This window comes from Rhinopithecus bieti, unplaced genomic scaffold (assembly GCF_001698545.2).
Source record: "Rhinopithecus bieti isolate Rb0 unplaced genomic scaffold, ASM169854v2 scaffold_14839, whole genome shotgun sequence".
Taxonomy (NCBI): Eukaryota; Metazoa; Chordata; class Mammalia; order Primates; family Cercopithecidae; genus Rhinopithecus; species Rhinopithecus bieti.
The window spans coordinates 2,487,373-2,494,606 of NW_016808133.1; positions in this window are offsets into that span (position 1 = coordinate 2,487,373).

The following is a 7,234-nucleotide window of genomic DNA, read 5'->3' on the forward strand; positions in this document are numbered from 1 at the left end:
TTTTTTGAGACAGAGTCTCGCTCTGTCGCCAAGCTGGAGTGCAGTGGCGCAATCTCGGCTCACTGCAGCCTCCACCTCCCAGGTTCAAGCGATTCCCCGCCCCAGCCTCCCGAGTAGCTGGGACTACAGGCATGCGCCACTATGCCCGGCTAATTTTTTTTTGTTTTTTTTTTTTTGTTTTTTCTTTTGTATTTTAGTAGAGACAGGGTTTCACCATGTTGGCCAGGATGGTCTCGATCTCCTGACCTTGTGATCTGCTCTCCTCGGCCTCCCAAAGTACTGGGATTACAGGTGTGAGCCACCACGCCCGGCTGGGGCCCTCATTTTTAACTCTCCCCACGGGGAATGCCTGGCTGCGCACGTAGGCGGTAACGATGGAAACCACTGCTTGTTGGGTGGAGGGGGGCTTTCCAGTGAAGGAGGCGGCTCTCAGGTGGAGCACGGAAGGATTAAGGAGCATTTTCAGGTGGAGTAACTCAAACATCTACTTTCTGCAGCTGCTGGAGAATGACCACAAATCCAGATCTTTCCCTGAAGGAAAGCAAAATTGAGATGATTGGATTTATTTTGGGGGATTGTGGAGAAAGCCCTTAGGGCGTGGTGCTGTCTAGCTTTTAACATTCCAGGTGCTAAATCTCAGAATCGGAGTGGCAGTGGTTGCTTTTGAATAGGCTTGGTTCAATCTTGGTATATTTGTTGTTGATTTTAAAATGAGATAAATGGTTTGAAAATTATGCTAACTTGTTCCCGAGTTTCTGCTTTAAGTGGATCGTATGAGTTGAGCCATAAGTGAAAATGTTACTGACTTAATTAAGCATTATGATTTTTCAACCTAAATATTTTAAGTAATTACATATAAATCTGATTTCAAAGTATTTTCATCTCATTTCTCTCTCTTCAAAAGCACTGCCAGGGAAAGATGTAGAAGATAAACCTGAACAACAAACCAGAACAAGAGAAACTGACAAATCACCCACCAGTACTGAGCCTCGACAGCAACCAAGTGCCTTATTTGCTAGAGGAAACAGGAAAGCGGTCAAAAGTCCCCAAAGATCATCGAGTAAAATGAAAGAAAACAAGCATCCATTTGCTCTTTATGGCTGGGGAGAAAAACAGACGGATACAGGAAGCCAGAAGACTCACAACGTCTGCGCGTCCGCTCCTGTGCACGAGGTGCGCTCTGGGCCCTTGTGGTTCTGTGTTCCCTTTGAGAGTGGCGAGCTGGGCCATGCGCCTGTCATCTGGCATCACGTCCTTTGGTCACTGAGTGCTTTGGGCCCATGGGAAATCTTAGGGGATAGCGTGGTGGGTTGGGGAACTCCCGAACGGAACTTCTGATTAACCAAAGGAGGATTCTGTATGTTGGTGGCCTGGAGAGCGAGGGGTTTTGGCTGGGAGTTACCCAGAAGGGTTTAGTGACACCAAGCCAGGCAAAGATGTAGATGGAGTTGGGGTTCGCAAGTTCCTGCGGGGCCGGGAGGTCAGGAGGAGCAGCACAGCCAAGGCTGGTAATGGCCCATCTGGATTTGCCACTGGTCTCTTGAGCCATTTTAGTTTCCTTCAGCTTCGATAACCTGGCACTTCTTTGACTCCTTTATCTTTGGTTTGTCTGATTGATTGCTTGGCATCTGCCATAGACTCCCTTGTGCTCTTCTGATTAAATTCAAATGGCTGCATGTCCCCTGTTCATCTGTAACAAATGCATTTTACTCTCAGGAGCTTTAGTCCTCCCCTTACTTAGCCTTAGCTTGTCTCCCTGTGTCAAGACCCGGAAACATTTCAAATGAGAGGACCTTCATGGGTGTAGTCACAAAACATGTATGTTAGCATTAATACTGTTAGGATAGCCTAAAGCAAAGGATGCGTTTAAGGAAGCAGAAAGGGAAACTGCAAACTGCTTGAGTTCTGGATAAATAGCATAATGAAAATTTCACTGAACCCCAGCAGATGGTGTTATTTGGAGTGATATTTGAGACAACAAAGCTGCTGTTTAACAAAAGATCTCTGACAAGTCCACGGGATTAATTTTAACAGGATTTATCTGTAGTATAAGACATCTTAGGTGGTAAAATCCCTTGAGATGTCTTTGGTATACTGATGTTAAACATTTAAAGTTCTTTTATTTTCCCTGCTTTTTATGAGCTGTTTATAAGTCTTCGATGAAATACTTATGCTTAATGCTAAGCAGTTCGGACAGCTCTCCAGAGCCAACTCTAGAAGTACATGCAAATTGGTTGCTTACCATTTCTAACATTTAATTTGCTGTTGCTTAGTTTCATTATCCCTGATATGAATCAAGTGAGAATAGCATGAAGTGAGAATGGCTCTTCTATGTAAAGCCATTTATGTAAAGAAGAACTACATAGAGAGGCAGGGCTTGACTCTGCCCTGCTGCAGGTGACCTGACAGTAGCCAGCTTCATTGCAACCTTTGTTGAACATTAGTATAATAGCCCGTTAAGTTCCTATCCTTTTATTTTGAACTCTCTTTAGATTCATGAATCAGCATTACGAGCCAAGAACAGAAGACAGGTGGAGAAAAGGAAACTAGTTGCTCAAAGACAGCGTGCTCACTCTGTGGATGTGGAGAAGAACAGAAAGGTGAAGGCTTCCTCCTCAGAGAACCCATGGATGACAGAATACATGAGGTGCTATTCGGCAAGAGCTTAAAGAAACACTTGCGTGGACAGCCTCTTTTAAAAAGTGTAAATGACTGAAAGGAAAAACAACACAAAAACCATCAAAAGAAACTGGACACAGGTTTAAGAAACCAACTGATTATGCAAGGTTTTTTTTAGGGAATTTGTAAAAGATTGTTTTATTTTGATGAATATTGGTCACCTACCTCGGCAGTAGGGCAGACAGTTGAAGCCATAGAAATTTGGTTATTTATGAAGATAATTCCCTAAATCTTTGATATTCTTATAAGGGTTTTGTTTTAAAGCATCTTAATCTTTTAAGATACTGACACCAAATGCCTTTAAATGGCGACAGATGCTTACACTTCAGTATTCTTTTCATAAGTTTAGGTAGAGCCTATTTTCATCTTGTTCTAAATAACTTTCCAGATTCCATAGCTATAAGATCATTCCATCCTACAGCATAAGACTCGTTTTCCTTATGTGCCGTTTTGTTTGTGAAAGAGTATCAAGTGAAAAATGAGTGTCAGCACTACTGTTGATTCCATGTATAATGAAACTAGAACTTTGCTAGTTCCTGAAAAATTTTAACTTATTTGTATTTCAGTTCAGCAGCATCTTTGTGTAGACTGTGATATTTAAGAATTATCTGGGCTGGGCGAGGGTCTCTTTTTCAGTGATCATCTAGGCAGTTATTATTTAATAGTTTAATAGCTCAAATACATTCCAATAGACAAAGTGCACACAACACAATATGTGTGTAGAGTAGTAGTAAGTTTCTTTTGAGTAGTCAAAGACTCACTTTTTTATTGCAAGTTTTTTTTTTGTGTTTTTTTTTTTTAGAACACATACTGTGGATTCAGTCCTTTGTCACACTTGACCTTTTGGCATACACCCACTGTGGACTTTTGCCTCTTCTGTAATGGCTGGCAATGACATTTCGAACTTACAATCCGGAATTGCATTTGGTACACTGGCATTGCTTGTTCCACTGGGATGGGGACCAGTGTTAAGATGCCTGTTAGAGAGACTGCCCACCTCTACTTTCTCTACTTTTTCTTTACAGCACTTAACAATAACAAAGTCTTGATGATGTACGATGTACAGTATTCAGACTTTAGGTTGAAATACATTACTCTTTGATTCCTAGCCAGTAGATCTTATCTACACTTCAATGGGAGAGAATGGTGGTGTGTGGGTAGGCAGAAATTTATGTAAATAGTGCTCCTTCTCTTTAGTGTGTTTGCTTTGGGGGTAGAAAATGGTTTTAACAAACACTGGTTTCCATCCAATGAATGACGTCTTCTCCATCCTGTGGAGACAAGAATCTGCTAGAAGGACGTGTGCTAAGTTTCTTATAAGAGATAAGAAAGGTGCTTTGCCTGTGCCAGCTTGGCACCGAAGATGTGTGAGTGGACGTGAGGCTGAGCATTACCTTGGTATTTTTCTCTGGGTCTTTGGAAGACCATAGTCAATTTTTAGAACAGATTGCTTTCATTCCCCATAAAATCTTCACACATGATCATAACTATTTAAGCTTTGAAAACACATACTGAAGTATTGTGAGCTTAAAAAACCTTTTAAACTATTTGCGTAGTTTTGAGGTGAATTTGTTTCCTTAGAGATCTTTCCTAATCATTGAGATGCATATTTCAAAAGAGGAAATTTTACGTGTTGTCCAAAACAGCCTTGCTAGTAACTGGTGAATTTTGGTATTAAATATTATTAAAGTCTTTAAACGACACAGGTACCTAAAGATCACCTTAATGTGGCAATTTGTGATGGTGTAGCTAGCTGATTGTGAAAACTGTTCCTTTAAAGTCGCTTCTTGCATGTTCGGTGTCAGCCATCCAGCTCAGGCTTGTGTTGCAGCTGACAATCTAGGAAAGACGGCCTTAGAGAGTGGTTCAGACCCCACACTGACGGACTGCCTTAGAAACCCAACTTTCTCTAGACTTTGAACAGCCAGACCTTTCTCTTGTTTAGAAAACAAAGTTGTATTTAATATACTTACTACTTAAAACTCCAGACAGAGATAAAACATAGAAGGCAATTATGGGCAAATTTTTCCCTCTTTTTAAGTGGAAGACAAATGAACGGGATTTTTTAAAGTACTTTTAAAGTGCATGAATAGTGAATAAATCAGTATGAATTGTAAGCCTTCATCTTACGTCCAAGTCCTTAGTTGGTTAGGGCTTCTTTTCTTTCTTTCTTAAAGAGTGGCAATTACCTTTTGAACCTGTGCAGATTTTATAGTTGTTACAATTTGATGATCCTACTTTTTTCTTTTTATTCTAGAAATGAATGTGGTTGTAATCATGTTCCTAATTCTTGGGACAACCTGCAAGACAGTGAGATAGTTTAAAACTACCTTTCATGTTGAAAAGCCTGAAACCGAGAATCCAATGATATTTAAAATAAATGCTACATAAAACTCTTTTCAGATTTTGATTTTAAGTTCTTAATTAAAACAATTTGTCATAAATATGCTTTTGTTTTATGTTACCAATTTTAATATAAGATAAAAGTAATAGAATATTGAAGCAATATTGTCTAGCACTCTGCTGGACATTAAGTCTGCGGGTAAGAAATGAATGGAATCGATTCTTTGTCTTTTAACTGCCCTTATTTAGGAGCTGTTAAAATACTTGGCACCTCTGGTTATATATATGTTCTCCCCCCTAAAATTTCTAAGCACATGATTCATTTTAAAAAATGAATAGATGTATAATAGGCTATAGGTGATCTTGCATATTATGTAGGAGGCACATATTTATACCATTTCATATGTAGTATCTTTGTCATTGTGTTCCATCAAAGAACACAATTGCTAGCAACTTGAAGGGTATTATACTTAGGTCACTTGAACTCAGCTGACTAAATTGTAAGAAAGAGAGCATGCAACATGGCTGTTATTGGAAGCCATAACTTCCAGAAGAGACTTCTGCACAATTTGTAAGTTAAGAAAAGTCTGTAGGGTCTTCCACTATCCTTTTTTAGGTTGATAATGCTGTACTGGGCACAGATTTTGTAATTTATGTTACAAAGTCTGTTGTATGTTATGGTACGGTCGCCTCTCAGTATCCATGGGGCATTGGTTCCAGGCCTCCCTTAGGATGCCAAACTCCACGGATACTCAAGCCCCTTCTATAAAATGGTGTAGAATTTGCATATAACCTAGACACATCCTCCTGTATACTTTAAATCATCTCTAGATTACTTAAAATACCTAATACAATGTAAATGCTATGTAAATAGTTGTTATACTGTATTGTTTAGGGAATAATGACAAGGGAAAAAAAGCCTGTACATGTTCAGCACAAATGAAACCATCCTTTTTTCCCTCAAATATTTTCAGTTTGTATTTGGTTGAATCCATGGATGCAGAACTCACGGATACAGAGGGTCAACTGTACTTTCTTTAAAGTGTTCAAAAGTATTACCAGCAAAGAGGAGGGGGAGCAAAGCATATATCAGAATTAAAACAATTTTTCTTCTTGACTGCTTTGGTAAAAAACAGTTTGATGCATAGTTTTACATTTCACTGGACTAGATAAAAAAATGGTGCTAATATTTATGTAGCTTGATGCTGTAGTTGCTTTGGTATCAAACTTAATACCTGATCCATATAAGGTCCTTACTATATAATTTTGTGATCAGTTAAATGATATTTTAAAGAGTGATCTTCAAAATATGACCTGGTCATTTCACAATGTTTGCATTTGAAATGAATTTTTGTACTACAGGGTGGATATGGAGTTATTCAGTGCAAGTGTGTGCTTAATACCAAACCCTATGCAAGGAGTTATGTCTAGATTTTTGGTCCACATTTGCCTCCTTCAAGCCTACTAGTGTGAGATGGAAACAAGTCGATTGCTCTTTTAATATTATTTCCATTTTGAAATTCTGGACACTTGAATGAAGACAGTAAAGGCCTCATTTTGGATTTCTCTTATAATAACAAAACTTTATTTAGGGAAGGTTTCCCTGTGCTATTGTAAGTTTGTTTTGAGCACTGCATTCACTTTAAAAATCTGGAGGAACAAAGGCTGGGCACATATAATCACAAAGCCCAGGTCACACAGTAATTCGGGGTTGTATTTTCTAAGAACTATGTATTGTTTTTAGCTTATAGTTAATATTGTATTTACTTGGAAAAATGTGAATAAAGTTAATTAACATTACAGGCTGAGACTCTTTTGTGAGAAGTAATTCTGCTTAGCACATACATGACTTGAAGAGAATGTATGATCATATTGACTCCTAAATGGATTTTTCAGTAGATAAATGTTTAATAAGATACATTAGTTGTGTCTATGAAAAGATAGTGTATATACACTTTGAGTTGAGCTATAATTTTTCCCAGTCTTTTCCATCACATCTTATTGTTTTGAAAGTTACAAAAGTAATAGTGCATGGTTAAAATAACTCAAAAAGAAGTATAGACTTGACTGGGTGTGGTGACTCATGCCTGTAATCCCGCACTTTGGGAGGCTGAAGCAGGCAGATCACTTGAGGTCAGGAGTTCATGACCAGCCTGGCCAACGTGGTGAAACCCTGTCTTTACTAAAAATACAAAAATTAGCCAGGCGTGAT